The 16,690-nt window shown below is 49.2% G+C and overlaps 1 protein-coding gene across 3 annotated transcripts in view; it reads right to left on the reverse strand.

Annotated features, from left to right (window-relative positions):
• Positions 1-16,690, reverse strand: part of dennd2b (DENN domain containing 2B) — a 101,497-nt gene that overhangs the window by 72,475 nt on the left and 12,332 nt on the right. The gene's annotated exons all lie outside the window — the stretch shown is intronic.

Raw genomic sequence — 16,690 nt, forward strand, 5'->3', positions numbered from 1 at the left:
GAGAGAGAGCACTGAGCCCTATAGAGACAGATGAGGAGAGAGAGCACTGAGCCCTATAGAGACAGATGAGGAGAGAGAGAGCACTGAGCCCTATAGAGACAGATGAGGAGAGAGACGGCACTGAGCCCTATAGAGACAGATGAGGAGAGAGAGCACTGAGCCCTATAGAGACAGATGAGGAGAGAGAGCACTGAGCCCTATAGAGACAGATGAGGAGAGAGAGCACTGAGCCCTATAGAGACAGATGAGGAGAGAGACGGCACTGAGCCCTATAGAGACAGATGAGGAGAGGAGAGCACTGAGCCCTATAGAGACAGATGAGGAGAGAGAGCACTGAGTCCTATAGAGACAGATGAGGAGGAGAGAGCACTGAGCCCTATAGAGACAGATGAGGAGAGAGAAGGCACTGAGCCCTATAGAGACAGATGAGGAGAGAGAGCACTGAGCCCTATAGAGACAGATGAGGGAGAGAGAGCACTGAGCCCTATAGAGACAGATGAGGAGAGAGAGCACTGAGCCCTATAGAGACAGATGAGGAGAGAGACGACACTGAGCCCTATAGAGACAGATGAGGAGAGAGAGCACTGAGCCCTATAGAGACAGATGAGGAGAGAGAGCACTGAGCCCTATAGAGACAGATGAGGAGAGAGACGGCACTGAGCCCTATAGAGACAGATGAGGAGAGAGACAGCACTGAGCCCTATAGAGACAGATGAGGAGAGAGAGCACTGAGCCCTATAGAGACAGATGAGGAGAGAGACGGCACTGAGCCCTATAGAGACAGATGAGGAGAGAGAGCACTGAGCCCTATAGAGACAGATGAGGAGAGAGAGCACTGAGCCCTATAGAGACAGATGAGGAGAGAGAGCACTGAGCCCTATAGAGACAGATGAGGAGAGAGAGCACTGAGCCCTATAGAGACAGATGAGGAGAGAGAAGGCACTGAGCCCTATAGAGACAGATGAGGAGAGAGAGCACTGAGCCCTATAGAGACAGATGAGGAGAGAGAGCACTGAGCCCTATAGAGACAGATGAGGAGAGAGAGCACTGAGCCCTATAGAGACAGATGAGGAGAGAGAGCACTGAGCCCTATAGAGACAGATGAGGAGAGAGAGCACTGAGCCCTATAGAGACAGATGAGGAGAGAGAGCACTGAGCCCTATAGAGACAGATGAGGAGAGAGAGCACTGAGCCCTATAGAGACAGATGAGGAGAGAGAGCACTGAGCCCTATAGAGACAGATGAGGAGAGAGAGCACTGAGCCCTATAGAGACAGATGAGGAGAGAGAGCACTGAGCCCTATAGAGACAGATGAGGAGAGAGAGCACTGAGCCCTATAGAGACAGATGAGGAGAGAGAGCACTGAGCCCTATAGAGACAGATGAGGAGAGAGAGCACTGAGCCCTATAGAGACAGATGAGGAGAGAGACGCACTGAGCCCTATAGAGACAGATGAGGAGAGAGAGCACTGAGCCCTATAGAGACAGATGAGGAGAGAGAGCACTGAGCCCTATAGAGACAGATGAGGAGAGAGACGGCACTGAGCCCTATAGAGACAGATGAGGAGAGAGAATAGAGACAGATGAGGAGAGAGAGCACTGAGCCCTATAGAGACAGATGAGGAGAGAGAGCACTGAGCCCTATAGAGACAGATGAGGAGAGAGAGCACTGAGCCCTATAGAGACAGATGAGGAGAGAGAGCACTGAGCCCTATAGAGACAGATGAGGAGAGAGACGCACTGAGCCCTATAGAGACAGATGAGGAGAGAGACGCACTGAGCCCTATAGAGACAGATGAGGAGAGAGAGCACTGAGCCCTATAGAGACAGATGAGGAGAGAGAGCACTGAGCCCTATAGAGACAGATGAGGAGAGAGAGGCACTGAGCCCTATAGAGACAGATGAGGAGAGAGAGCACTGAGCCCTATAGAGACAGATGAGGAGAGAGAGCACTGAGCCCTATAGAGACAGATGAGGAGAGAGAGCACTGAGCCCTATAGAGACAGATGAGGAGAGAGAGCACTGAGCCCTATAGAGACAGATGAGGAGAGAGAGCACTGAGCCCTATAGAGACAGATGAGGAGAGAGAGAGCACTGAGCCCTATAGAGACAGATGAGGAGAGAGAGCACTGAGCCCTATAGAGACAGATGAGGAGAGAGAGCACTGAGCCCTATAGAGACAGATGAGGAGAGAGACGCACTGAGCCCTATAGAGACAGATGAGGAGAGAGAGCACTGAGCCCTATAGAGACAGATGAGGAGAGAGAGCACTGAGCCCTATAGAGACAGATGAGGAGAGAGACGCACTGAGCCCTATAGAGACAGATGAGGAGAGAGAGCACTGAGCCCTATAGAGACAGATGAGGAGAGAGACGGCACTGAGCCCTATAGAGACAGATGGAGAGACAGCACTGAGCCCTATAGAGACAGATGAGGAGAGAGAGCACTGAGCCCTATAGAGACAGATGAGGAGAGAGACGGCACTGAGCCCTATAGAGACAGATGAGGAGAGAGACGCACTGAGCCCTATAGAGACAGATGAGGAGAGAGAGCACTGAGCCCTATAGAGACAGATGAGGAGAGAGAGCACTGAGCCCTATAGAGACAGATGAGGAGAGAGAGCACTGAGCCCTATAGAGACAGATGAGGAGAGAGAGCACTGAGCCCTATAGAGACAGATGAGGAGAGAGAGCACTGAGCCCTATAGAGACAGATGAGGAGAGAGAGCACTGAGCCCTATAGAGACAGATGAGGAGAGAGAGCACTGAGCCCTATAGAGACAGATGAGGAGAGAGAGCACTGAGCCCTATAGAGACAGATGAGGAGAGAGAGCACTGAGCCCTATAGAGACAGATGAGGAGAGAGACGGCACTGAGCCCTATAGAGACAGATGAGGAGAGAGACGGCACTGAGCCCTATAGAGACAGATGAGGAGAGAGAGCACTGAGCCCTATAGAGACAGATGAGGAGAGAGAGCACTGAGCCCTATAGAGACAGATGAGGAGAGAGAAGGCACTGAGCCCTATAGAGACAGATGAGGAGAGAGAGCACTGAGCCCTATAGAGACAGATGAGGAGAGAGAGCACTGAGCCCTATAGAGACAGATGAGGAGAGAGACAGCACTGAGCCCTATAGAGACAGATGAGGAGAGAGAGCACTGAGCCCTATAGAGACAGATGAGGAGAGAGACGGCACTGAGCCCTATAGAGACAGATGAGGAGAGAGACGGCACTGAGCCCTATAGAGACAGATGAGGAGAGAGAGCACTGAGCCCTATAGAGACAGATGAGGAGAGAGAGCACTGAGCCCTATAGAGACAGATGAGGAGAGAGAAGGCACTGAGCCCTATAGAGACAGATGAGGAGAGAGAGCACTGAGCCCTATAGAGACAGATGAGGAGAGAGAGCACTGAGCCCTATAGAGACAGATGAGGAGAGAGCAGCACTGAGCCCTATAGAGACAGATGAGGAGAGAGAGCACTGAGCCCTATAGAGACAGATGAGGAGAGAGACGGCACTGAGCCCTATAGAGACAGATGAGGAGAGAGAGCACTGAGCCCTATAGAGACAGATGAGGAGAGAGAGCACTGAGCCCTATAGAGACAGATGAGGAGAGAGAGGCACTGAGCCCTATAGAGACAGATGAGGAGAGAGAGCACTGAGCCCTATAGAGACAGATGAGGAGAGAGAGCACTGAGCCCTATAGAGACAGATGAGGAGAGAGAGAGCACTGAGCCCTATAGAGACAGATGAGGAGAGAGAGCACTGAGCCCTATAGAGACAGATGAGGAGAGAGAGCACTGAGCCCTATAGAGACAGATGAGGAGAGAGAGCACTGAGCCCTATAGAGACAGATGAGGAGAGAGAGCACTGAGCCCTATAGAGACAGATGAGGAGAGAGAAGGCACTGAGCCCTATAGAGACAGATGAGGAGAGAGACAGCACTGAGCCCTATAGAGACAGATGAGGAGAGAGAGCACTGAGCCCTATAGAGACAGATGAGGAGAGAGAGCACTGAGCCCTATAGAGACAGATGAGGAGAGAGAGCACTGAGCCCTATAGAGACAGATGAGGAGAGAGAGCACTGAGCCCTATAGAGACAGATGAGGAGAGAGAGCACTGAGCCCTATAGAGACAGATGAGGAGAGAGAAGGCACTGAGCCCTATAGAGACAGATGAGGAGAGAGAGCACTGAGCCCTATAGAGACAGATGAGGAGAGAGAGCACTGAGCCCTATAGAGACAGATGAGGAGAGAGACGACACTGGGCCCTATAGAGACAGATGAGGAGAGAGAGCACTGAGCCCTATAGAGACAGATGAGGAGAGAGAGCACTGAGCCCTATAGAGACAGATGAGGAGAGAGACGGCACTGAGCCCTATAGAGACAGATGAGGAGAGAGACGGCACTGAGCCCTATAGAGACAGATGAGGAGAGAGAGCACTGAGCCCTATAGAGACAGATGAGGAGAGAGACGGCACTGAGCCCTATAGAGACAGATGAGGAGAGAGACGGCACTGAGCCCTATAGAGACAGATGAGGAGAGAGAGCACTGAGCCCTATAGAGACAGATGAGGAGAGAGAGCACTGAGCCCTATAGAGACAGATGAGGAGAGAGAGCACTGAGCCCTATAGAGACAGATGAGGAGAGAGACAGCACTGAGCCCTATAGAGACAGATGAGGAGAGAGACAGCACTGAGCCCTATAGAGACAGATGAGGAGAGAGAGCACTGAGCCCTATAGAGACAGATGAGGAGAGAGAGCACTGAGCCCTATAGAGACAGATGAGGAGAGAGAAGGCACTGAGCCCTATAGAGACAGATGAGGAGAGAGAGCACTGAGCCCTATAGAGACAGATGAGGAGAGAGAGCACTGAGCCCTATAGAGACAGATGAGGAGAGAGAGCACTGAGCCCTATAGAGACAGATGAGGAGAGAGAGAGCACTGAGCCCTATAGAGACAGATGAGGAGAGAGAGCACTGAGCCCTATAGAGACAGATGAGGAGAGAGACGGCACTGAGCCCTATAGAGACAGATGAGGAGAGAGACGGCACTGAGCCCTATAGAGACAGATGAGGAGAGAGAGCACTGAGCCCTATAGAGACAGATGAGGAGAGAGAGCACTGAGCCCTATAGAGACAGATGAGGAGAGAGAAGGCACTGAGCCCTATAGAGACAGATGAGGAGAGAGAGCACTGAGCCCTATAGAGACAGATGAGGAGAGAGAGCACTGAGCCCTATAGAGACAGATGAGGAGAGAGAGGCACTGAGCCCTATAGAGACAGATGAGGAGAGAGAGCACTGAGCCCTATAGAGACAGATGAGGAGAGAGAGCACTGAGCCCTATAGAGACAGATGAGGAGAGAGAGCACTGAGCCCTATAGAGACAGATGAGGAGAGAGAGCACTGAGCCCTATAGAGACAGATGAGGAGAGAGAAGGCACTGAGCCCTATAGAGACAGATGAGGAGAGAGACGGCACTGAGCCCTATAGAGACAGATGAGGAGAGAGAGCACTGAGCCCTATAGAGACAGATGAGGAGAGAGAGCACTGAGCCCTATAGAGACAGATGAGGAGAGAGAGCACTGAGCCCTATAGAGACAGATGAGGAGAGAGAGCACTGAGCCCTATAGAGACAGATGAGGAGAGAGAGCACTGAGCCCTATAGAGACAGATGAGGAGAGAGAGCACTGAGCCCTATAGAGACAGATGAGGAGAGAGAGCACTGAGCCCTATAGAGACAGATGAGGAGAGAGACGGCACTGAGCCCTATAGAGACAGATGAGGAGAGAGACGGCACTGAGCCCTATAGAGACAGATGAGGAGAGAGAGCACTGAGCCCTATAGAGACAGATGAGGAGAGAGAGCACTGAGCCCTATAGAGACAGATGAGGAGAGAGAGCACTGAGCCCTATAGAGACAGATGAAGAGAGAGACAGCACTGAGCCCTATAGAGACAGATGAGGAGAGAGAGCACTGAGCCCTATAGAGACAGATGAGGAGAGAGAGCACTGAGCCCTATAGAGACAGATGAGGAGAGAGAGCACTGAGCCCTATAGAGACAGATGAGGAGAGAGACGGCACTGAGCCCTATAGAGACAGATGAGGAGAGAGAGCACTGAGCCCTATAGAGACAGATGAGGAGAGAGACGGCACTGAGCCCTATAGAGACAGATGAGGAGAGAGAGCACTGAGCCCTATAGAGACAGATGAGGAGAGAGAGGCACTGAGCCCTATAGAGACAGATGAGGAGAGAGAGCACTGAGCCCTATAGAGACAGATGAGGAGAGAGAGCACTGAGCCCTATAGAGACAGATGAGGAGAGAGACGGCACTGAGCCCTATAGAGACAGATGAGGAGAGAGAGCACTGAGCCCTATAGAGACAGATGAGGAGAGAGAGCACTGAGCCCTATAGAGACAGATGAGGAGAGAGAAGGCACTGAGCCCTATAGAGACAGATGAGGAGAGAGAGCACTGAGCCCTATAGAGACAGATGAGGAGAGAGAGGCACTGAGCCCTATAGAGACAGATGAGGAGAGAGAGCACTGAGCCCTATAGAGACAGATGAGGAGAGAGAGCACTGAGCCCTATAGAGACAGATGAGGAGAGAGAGCACTGAGCCCTATAGAGACAGATGAGGAGAGAGAGCACTGAGCCCTATAGAGACAGATGAGGAGAGAGACGGCACTGAGCCCTATAGAGACAGATGAGGAGAGAGAGCACTGAGCCCTATAGAGACAGATGAGGAGAGAGACGGCACTGAGCCCTATAGAGACAGATGAGGAGAGAGAGCACTGGGCCCTATAGAGACAGATGAGGAGAGAGAGAGCACTGAGCCCTATAGAGACAGATGAGGAGAGAGAGAGCACTGAGCCCTATAGAGACAGATGAGGAGAGAGACGGCACTGAGCCCTATAGAGACAGATGAGGAGAGAGAGCACTGAGCCCTATAGAGACAGATGAGGAGAGAGAGCACTGAGCCCTATAGAGACAGATGAGGAGAGAGAGCACTGAGCCCTATAGAGACAGATGAGGAGAGAGAGCACTGAGCCCTATAGAGACAGATGAGGAGAGAGAGCACTGAGTCCTATAGAGACAGATGAGGAGAGAGACGGCACTGAGCCCTATAGAGACAGATGAAGAGAGAGCACTGAGCCCTATAGAGACAGATGAGGAGAGAGAGAGCACTGAGCCCTATAGAGACAGATGAGGAGAGAGAGCACTGAGCCCTATAGAGACAGATGAGGAGAGAGAGCACTGAGTCCTATAGAGACAGATGAGGAGAGAGAGCACTGAGCCCTATAGAGACAGATGAGGAGAGAGAGCACTGAGCCCTATAGAGACAGATGAGGAGAGAGACGGCACTGAGCCCTATAGAGACAGATGAGGAGAGAGAGCACTGAGCCCTATAGAGACAGATGAGGAGAGAGACGGCACTGAGCCCTATAGAGACAGATGAGGAGAGAGAGGCACTGAGCCCTATAGAGACAGATGAGGAGAGAGAGAGCACTGAGCCCTATAGAGACAGATGAGGAGAGAGAGCACTGAGCCCTATAGAGACAGATGAGGAGAGAGACGACACTGAGCCCTATAGAGACAGATGAGGAGAGAGAGGCACTGAGCCCTATAGAGACAGATGAGGAGAGAGAGCACTGAGCCCTATAGAGACAGATGAGGAGAGAGACGGCACTGAGCCCTATAGAGACAGATGAGGAGAGAGAGCACTGGGCCCTATAGAGACAGATGAGGAGAGAGAGAGCACTGAGCCCTATAGAGACAGATGAGGAGAGAGAGAGCACTGAGCCCTATAGAGACAGATGAGGAGAGAGACGGCACTGAGCCCTATAGAGACAGATGAGGAGAGAGAGCACTGAGCCCTATAGAGACAGATGAGGAGAGAGAGCACTGAGCCCTATAGAGACAGATGAGGAGAGAGAGCACTGAGCCCTATAGAGACAGATGAGGAGAGAGACAGCACTGAGCCCTATAGAGACAGATGAGGAGAGAGACGGCACTGAGCCCTATAGAGACAGATGAGGAGAGAGACGGCACTGAGCCCTATAGAGACAGATGAGGAGAGAGAGCACTGAGCCCTATAGAGACAGATGAGGAGAGAGAGCACTGAGCCCTATAGAGACAGATGAGGAGAGAGAGCACTGAGCCCTATAGAGACAGATGAGGAGAGAGAGCACTGAGCCCTATAGAGACAGATGAGGAGAGAGAGCACTGAGCCCTATAGAGACAGATGAGGAGAGAGACAGCACTGAGCCCTATAGAGACAGATGAGGAGAGAGAGCACTGAGCCCTATAGAGACAGATGAGGAGAGAGACGGCACTGAGCCCTATAGAGACAGATGAGGAGAGAGAGCACTGAGCCCTATAGAGACAGATGAGGAGAGAGAGCACTGAGCCCTATAGAGACAGATGAGGAGAGAGACGGCACTGAGCCCTATAGAGACAGATGAGGAGAGAGAGCACTGAGCCCTATAGAGACAGATGAGGAGAGAGAGCACTGAGCCCTATAGAGACAGATGAGGAGAGAGAGGCACTGAGCCCTATAGAGACAGATGAGGAGAGAGAGCACTGAGCCCTATAGAGACAGATGAGGAGAGAGACGCACTGAGCCCTATAGAGACAGATGAGGAGAGAGAGCACTGAGCCCTATAGAGACAGATGAGGAGAGAGAGCACTGAGCCCTATAGAGACAGATGAGGAGAGAGAGCACTGAGCCCTATAGAGACAGATGAGGAGAGAGACGGCACTGAGCCCTATAGAGACAGATGAGGAGAGAGAGCACTGAGCCCTATAGAGACAGATGAGGAGAGAGCACTGAGCCCTATAGAGACAGATGAGGAGAGAGAAGGCACTGAGCCCTATAGAGACAGATGAGGAGAGAGAGCACTGAGCCCTATAGAGACAGATGAGGAGAGAGAGCACTGAGCCCTATAGAGACAGATGAGGAGAGAGACGGCACTGAGCCCTATAGAGACAGATGAGGAGAGAGAGCACTGAGCCCTATAGAGACAGATGAGGAGAGAGAGCACTGAGCCCTATAGAGACAGATGAGGAGAGAGACGGCACTGAGCCCTATAGAGACAGATGAGGAGAGAGACGGCACTGAGCCCTATAGAGACAGATGAGGAGAGAGAGCACTGAGCCCTATAGAGACAGATGAGGAGAGAGACGGCACTGAGCCCTATAGAGACAGATGAGGAGAGAGACGGCACTGAGCCCTATAGAGACAGATGAGGAGAGAGAGCACTGAGCCCTATAGAGACAGATGAGGAGAGAGAGCACTGAGCCCTATAGAGACAGATGAGGAGAGAGAGCACTGAGCCCTATAGAGACAGATGAGGAGAGAGACAGCACTGAGCCCTATAGAGACAGATGAGGAGAGAGACAGCACTGAGCCCTATAGAGACAGATGAGGAGAGAGAGCACTGAGCCCTATAGAGACAGATGAGGAGAGAGAGCACTGAGCCCTATAGAGACAGATGAGGAGAGAGACGGCACTGAGCCCTATAGAGACAGATGAGGAGAGAGAGCACTGAGCCCTATAGAGACAGATGAGGAGAGAGAGCACTGAGCCCTATAGAGACAGATGAGGAGAGAGAGCACTGAGCCCTATAGAGACAGATGAGGAGAGAGAGACACTGAGCCCTATAGAGACAGATGAGGAGAGAGAGCACTGAGCCCTATAGAGACAGATGAGGAGAGAGACGCACTGAGCCCTATAGAGACAGATGAGGAGAGAGACGGCACTGAGCCCTATAGAGACAGATGAGGAGAGAGAGCACTGAGCCCTATAGAGACAGATGAGGAGAGAGAGCACTGAGCCCTATAGAGACAGATGAGGAGAGAGACGGCACTGAGCCCTATAGAGACAGATGAGGAGAGAGAGCACTGAGCCCTATAGAGACAGATGAGGAGAGAGAGCACTGAGCCCTATAGAGACAGATGAGGAGAGAGACGGCACTGAGCCCTATAGAGACAGATGAGGAGAGAGAGCACTGAGCCCTATAGAGACAGATGAGGAGAGAGAGGCACTGAGCCCTATAGAGACAGATGAGGAGAGAGACGGCACTGAGCCCTATAGAGACAGATGAGGAGAGAGACAGCACTGAGCCCTATAGAGACAGATGAGGAGAGAGACGGCACTGAGCCCTATAGAGACAGATGAGGAGAGAGAGCACTGAGCCCTATAGAGACAGATGAGGAGAGAGACGGCACTGAGCCCTATAGAGACAGATGAGGAGAGAGAGCACTGGGCCCTATAGAGACAGATGAGGGAGAGAGAGCACTGAGCCCTATAGAGACAGATGAGGAGAGAGAGGCACTGAGCCCTATAGAGACAGATGAGGAGAGAGACGGCACTGAGCCCTATAGAGACAGATGAGGAGAGAGAGCACTGGGCCCTATAGAGACAGATGAGGAGAGAGAGCACTGAGCCCTATAGAGACAGATGAGGAGAGAGAGCACTGAGCCCTATAGAGACAGATGAGGAGAGAGACAGCACTGAGCCCTATAGAGACAGATGAGGAGAGAGAGCACTGAGCCCTATAGAGACAGATGAGGAGAGAGACGGCACTGAGCCCTATAGAGACAGATGAGGAGAGAGAGCACTGAGCCCTATAGAGACAGATGAGGAGAGAGAGCACTGGGCCCTATAGAGACAGATGAGGAGAGAGAGCACTGAGCCCTATAGAGACAGATGAGGAGAGAGAGCACTGAGCCCTATAGAGACAGATGAGGAGAGAGAGCACTGGGCCCTATAGAGACAGATGAGGAGAGAGACGCACTGAGCCCTATAGAGACAGATGAGGAGAGAGACGGCACTGAGCCCTATAGAGACAGATGAGGAGAGAGAGCACTGAGCCCTATAGAGACAGATGAGGAGAGAGACGGCACTGAGCCCTATAGAGACAGATGAGGAGAGAGAGAGCACTGAGCCCTATAGAGACAGATGAGGAGAGAGAGAGCACTGAGCCCTATAGAGACAGATGAGGAGAGAGAGAGCACTGAGCCCTATAGAGACAGATGAGGAGAGAGACGACACTGAGCCCTATAGAGACAGATGAGGAGAGAGACGGCACTGAGCCCTATAGAGACAGATGAGGAGAGAGACGACACTGAGCCCTATAGAGACAGATGAGGAGAGAGAGCACTGAGCTCTATAGAGACAGATGAGGAGAGAGACGGCACTGAGTCCTATAGAGACAGATGAGGAGAGAGAGCACTGAGCCCTATAGACACAGATGAGGAGAGAGAGCACTGAGCCCTATAGAGACAGATGAGGAGAGAGAGCACTGAGCCCTATAGAGACAGATGAGGAGAGAGACGGCACTGAGCCCTATAGAGACAGATGAGGAGAGAGAGCACTGAGTCCTATAGAGACAGATGAGGAGAGAGACGGCACTGAGCCCTATAAAGACAGATGAGGAGAGAGAGCACTGAGCCCTATAGAGACAGATGAGGAGAGAGAGAGCACTGAGCCCTATAAAGACAGATGAGGAGAGAGAGCACTGAGCCCTATAGAGACAGATGAGGAGAGAGAGAGCACTGAGCCCTATAGAGACAGATGAGGAGAGAGACGCACTGAGTCCTATAGAGACAGATGAGGAGAGAGAGCACTGAGCCCTATAGAGACAGATGAGGAGAGAGAGCACTGAGCCCTATAGAGACAGATGAGGAGAGAGAGCACTGAGCCCTATAGAGACAGATGAGGAGAGAGAGCACTGAGCCCTATAGAGACAGATGAGGAGAGAGAGAGCACTGAGCCCTATAGAGACAGATGAGGAGAGAGAAGGCACTGAGTCCTATAGAGACAGATGAGGAGAGAGACGGCACTGAGCCCTATAGAGACAGATGAGGAGAGAGAGCACTGAGCCCTATAGAGACAGATGAGGAGAGAGAGCACTGAGCCCTATAGAGACAGATGAGGAGAGAGACGGCACTGAGCTCTATAGAGACAGATGAGGAGAGAGAGCACTGAGCCCTATAGAGACAGATGAGGAGAGAGAGCACTGAGCCCTATAGAGACAGATGAAGAGAGAGACAGCACTGAGCCCTATAGAGACAGATGAGGAGAGAGACGGCACTGAGTCCTATAGAGACAGATGAGGAGAGAGACGGCACTGAGCCCTATAGAGACAGATGAAGAGAGAGAGCACTGAGTCCTATAGAGACAGATGAGGAGAGAGAGCACTGAGCCCTATAGAGACAGATGAGGAGAGAGAGCACTGAGCCCTATAGAGACAGATGAGGAGAGAGAGCACTGAGCCCTATAGAGACAGATGAGGAGAGAGAAGGCACTGAGCCCTATAGAGACAGATGAGGAGAGAGCACTGAGCCCTATAGAGACAGATGAGGAGAGAGAGCACTGAGCCCTATAGAGACAGATGAGGAGAGAGAGCACTGAGCCCTATAGAGACAGATGAGGAGAGAGACGGCACTGAGCCCTATAGAGACAGATGAGGAGAGAGACGGCACTGAGTCCTATATAGACAGATGAGGAGAGAGACAGCACTGGGCCCTATAGAGACAGATGAGGAGAGAGACGGCATTCCTGCTGTCATCTATTTCCTGTTTTAGTGGACTGAGAGGACAGAGCATACATCTTCATTTTGATCCAGCTGCACAGGGAATTGCCAGAATATCCTGATAGATCCTAACAACTGCAGTTGTTTTCGTTCATTCGGATCTTGTGCAGGCAGGGAAATCCAAGGTATTCAGAATGTGAGCCTTGGAGTACAGTGATGGTGATTAGGCTACACTCAAACACATAGCCATAGGCTCTGGTCTGTATTTATTTCTGTGCACACAACCATAAGTACCCAAAGGTATACTTGGAGTTTCACCTGTACATGCTTTCCCTTACTACAGTCATCAACGTCACCAACATTAAAAGGCATGTGAGAAAAACAGAACATGAAAGCACATCCGTGGAGGCTCCTCAGAGGAGAAAGGGGAGGACCATCATCTTCAGTGAATTTCATAAAAATAAAAATAGTGAAACATTTAAAAAGTTATCCTTTTTAGATAAAACTATACTAAACATATTCACGTCACTTGCTGACTGTACACTGTACTGCATGATTGTAGCGGGTTTACTAAACGCCTTAGTTTTAGTAGCTATGTTGACTATGAGACGTTAACTAATATGGTGACAATGATATAGGCTGTGTGTAGTAGTTAGCGGTTATGATATGAAGTTTTTTTTGCATGGTCACAGACAGCTGATTCTGTAGAAAATATTTTCTTAAAACTGAAGCAAACGAAACGGGGATAAACATACATGAATTTGTCCAATAGAAACTCTCGTTTACAACTGTTGGACTAATGATTACACCCTAGATCAGCGAGATGCAAGCAAGGCGTTATTAAATGTGTCACTGTCACCTTAATCACTCACATTTTTCTCTCGACCTGTGACTTATGTTGTAAACTTTAATTCATAGGCTAGGTTGTAGCAACCTCATGATGGGAATAGAGAGCATTTGAGTATCATTTAGTAGCCTAAACCTATCAATGGTACATTGAGCTGGGTGAATGGAATATGAATGACAGTTATCCAATACGCTGTAATAGAAATATGGCCATGCTCATAAAAAATTATAATCCACTTCCCTCATTTTAAACTTCACCAACCACCACTGAAGCACATTAAATATTAGATGAAATTTGGACAGAATATCAGATGTCTGAAAATTATGCTATTTCTTTTAAATACCTGCTACAGGTTGATGAAATACGTTTTTTTCATTGACATATTGAAAGATGCACAGCTATAAAAATACTGTTGGCTGCGCGTAAAAACACTTTTAATTATAACATCTGGAAAGCAAATACAGTACGCTTAGAAAAAAGGAGAACTTATCAAGACAGGCATACTGCAATTAAAAACACATTTGAAAAGTGTCTCAGTTAATCTTAATGGTTCTATCAAAACAAATGTGGAGTACCCCAGGATTCTTTATAGGCCTATGTATCAATTTTGGAAGTACTTCAGATCAGTACAGTTTCCAAATATGAGGCTTACTGCCTATACCTACACTGAGTGTACAACACATTAGTAACACCTGCTCTTTCCATGACATAGACTGACCAGGTGAATCCAGGTGAAAGCTATGATCCCTTATTGATGTCACCTGTTAAATCCACTTAAATCAGTGTAGATGAAGGGGATGAGACAGGTTAAAGAAGGATTTTAAAGCCTTGAGACAATGTATACATGGATTGTATATGTGTGCCATTCAGAGGGTGAATGGGCAAGACAAAAGATTTAAGTGCCATTGAACGGGGTAAGGTAGTAGGTGGTCTGAGTGTGTCAAGAACTGCAACGCTGCTGGGTTTTTAACGCTCAACCGTTTCCCGTGTGTATGAAGAATGGTCCACCACCCAAAGGACATCCAGCCAACTTGACACAACAGTGGGAAGCATTGAAGTGAAAACGGGCTAGCATCCCTGTGGAACACTTTCAACACCTTGTAAAGTCCATGCCCCAGTGAACTGAGGCTGTTTTGAGGGCAAAAAGGGGTGCAGGTCAATATTAGGAAGGTTTTCCTAATGTTTTGTACACTCAGTGTATCTGGAACACTTTGTAATGACAAGAAAATGTCAGTGATTGTTAAATAAAGGCCCTTTAACAGGCTACTTGTGCAATGCAAGAACAGTAGGCAGGTTTCAGCATGTAATTACAAAGAAGCCAAGTTGAGGGCAACAAGTGAGTAGGTGATTCATAGTTTTGAGTGTTGTGTCTCAACTTTCACTGTAGCAATGTTTCGGCATCTTTCTCATAATCTATGTGCAAACGGACAATATTTACTATGTGGCACCCGTGGCTACACTCTTAGAGAAAAAGGTGCTATCTGTCCCCATAAGAGAACCCTTTGAATAACCCTTTATGAAGGACCCTTTCCACAGAAGGTTCTACATGGAACCCAAAAGAGTTTTACCTGGAACCAAAAAGAGTTCTCCTATGGGGACAGTCAAAGAGCCCTTTTGGAACCCTTTTTTCTAAAAGTGTAGTGATATAGGTTATATGCACAACCTACTTCACAAGTTCACAACAATGGAGAGATTTGGGTCAGCGAAGTCCAAGATGGAGCTTTGGGGAGTAAACAGCAAGGCATTAACCAGCTGACTTCGTGGAGACTGATACCATCTCTTCACATTTACAAGTTATAGGCCTCCCGTTTCGATCCCAGGCTGTGTCACAACTGGCCGTTACCGGGAGCACCATAGGGCGGTGCACAATTGGCCCAGCTTCGTCGGGGTTATTGGAGGGTTTGGCCGGGGGGGGGGCTTTACTTGGCTCATCGCGCTCTAGCGACTCCTTGTGGTGGGCCGGGCACCTGCAGACTGACTTACGGTCATCAGTTGAACAGTGTTTCCTCTGACACATTAGTGCGGCTGGCTTCCGGATTAAGTGGCCGGGTTTTAAGGAGCGTGGTTTGGCGGGTCATGTTTCGGAAGATGTATGACTCGACCTTCGCCTCTCCCGAGCCCGTTGGGGAGTTGCAGTGATGAGACAAGATCGTAATTGGATATCACAAAATTGGGGAGAAAAACGGGGTAAAATACATTTTCTCTCCTGGGATGTCAAAGCAGCAGCAAACTGTCAAACCATGTTCAGTAAGAGGTGGTCATGGTTCGTGTCTAGGGCTAGAGTACGGCAATGTCTTAAATGGCTACTACTTTTGAAAAGAGGCCTATGGGCCTCTGTTCAAAACATCAGACCAACATTCATTTTTAACATCTTCAGCAAGAGTCCTGAGAAAACATTTTGTATGATCTCTTATGAATTACTTTAGGCCCAACCTTTGGCACTTTGTCTTTCCTTGTTATTACCACAATGTTATGGTCACTACAGCAAATGGAATCTGATTTTGCTTTGGAGCAAAGCTCTGCAGCATTAGTAAAGATATGATCAATACAAGTGGATGTCACAGATCCAACACTTTTGGTATGCACTCTAGCTGGTTGAGTGATAACCTGGGTCATATTACAGGCATTAGTCACAGTTAGAAGATTCCTCTTGAGAGGACAGCTAGATGCTAACCAGTCAATGTTCAGGTCAACCAAAAAAATAGACCTCTCTGTTAACATCACACACATTATCAAGCATTGCACACTCATTATCAAGCATTGCAGACATACTATCAAGCATTGCACACACATTATCAAGCATTGCACACACATTATCAAGCATTGCACACACATTATCAAGCATTGCAGACACATTATCAAGCATTGCACACACATTATCAAGCATTGCACACACATTATCAAGCATTGCAGACACATTATCAAGCATTGCAGACACATTATCAAGATACTGACTGCTGGCACTTGGTATATGAGATTTAAGAACACTGCATACTAAACTTATATTTTCAGTAATTTATAAATGTCAAGGAAGAGATGCTCAGATGAGACCAGTTGTGTAGTGGAGGGTAAACACAAGTAAACACACTTTATTTTTGCTTGACAGTTCACCCACCTTTAGCAGAAAAATGCATTGAAAGTAGGCGTTACTTTTTTCACAGACCGGCGATCAGAGTTTATCCACCTATTTTCTCACCACTGCATCACTGGGTGTGACGTCAGCTTTGTTTGACTCACAAGGGTTAACTACCTATGCAGGAATGCACCTACCTGTCAGATATTGACATGTAATTTGAGTATTGACT

Source organism: Salmo salar, chromosome 26 (assembly GCF_965601325.2).
Source record: "Salmo salar chromosome 26, fSalSal1, whole genome shotgun sequence".
Classification (NCBI taxonomy): Eukaryota; Metazoa; Chordata; class Actinopteri; order Salmoniformes; family Salmonidae; genus Salmo; species Salmo salar.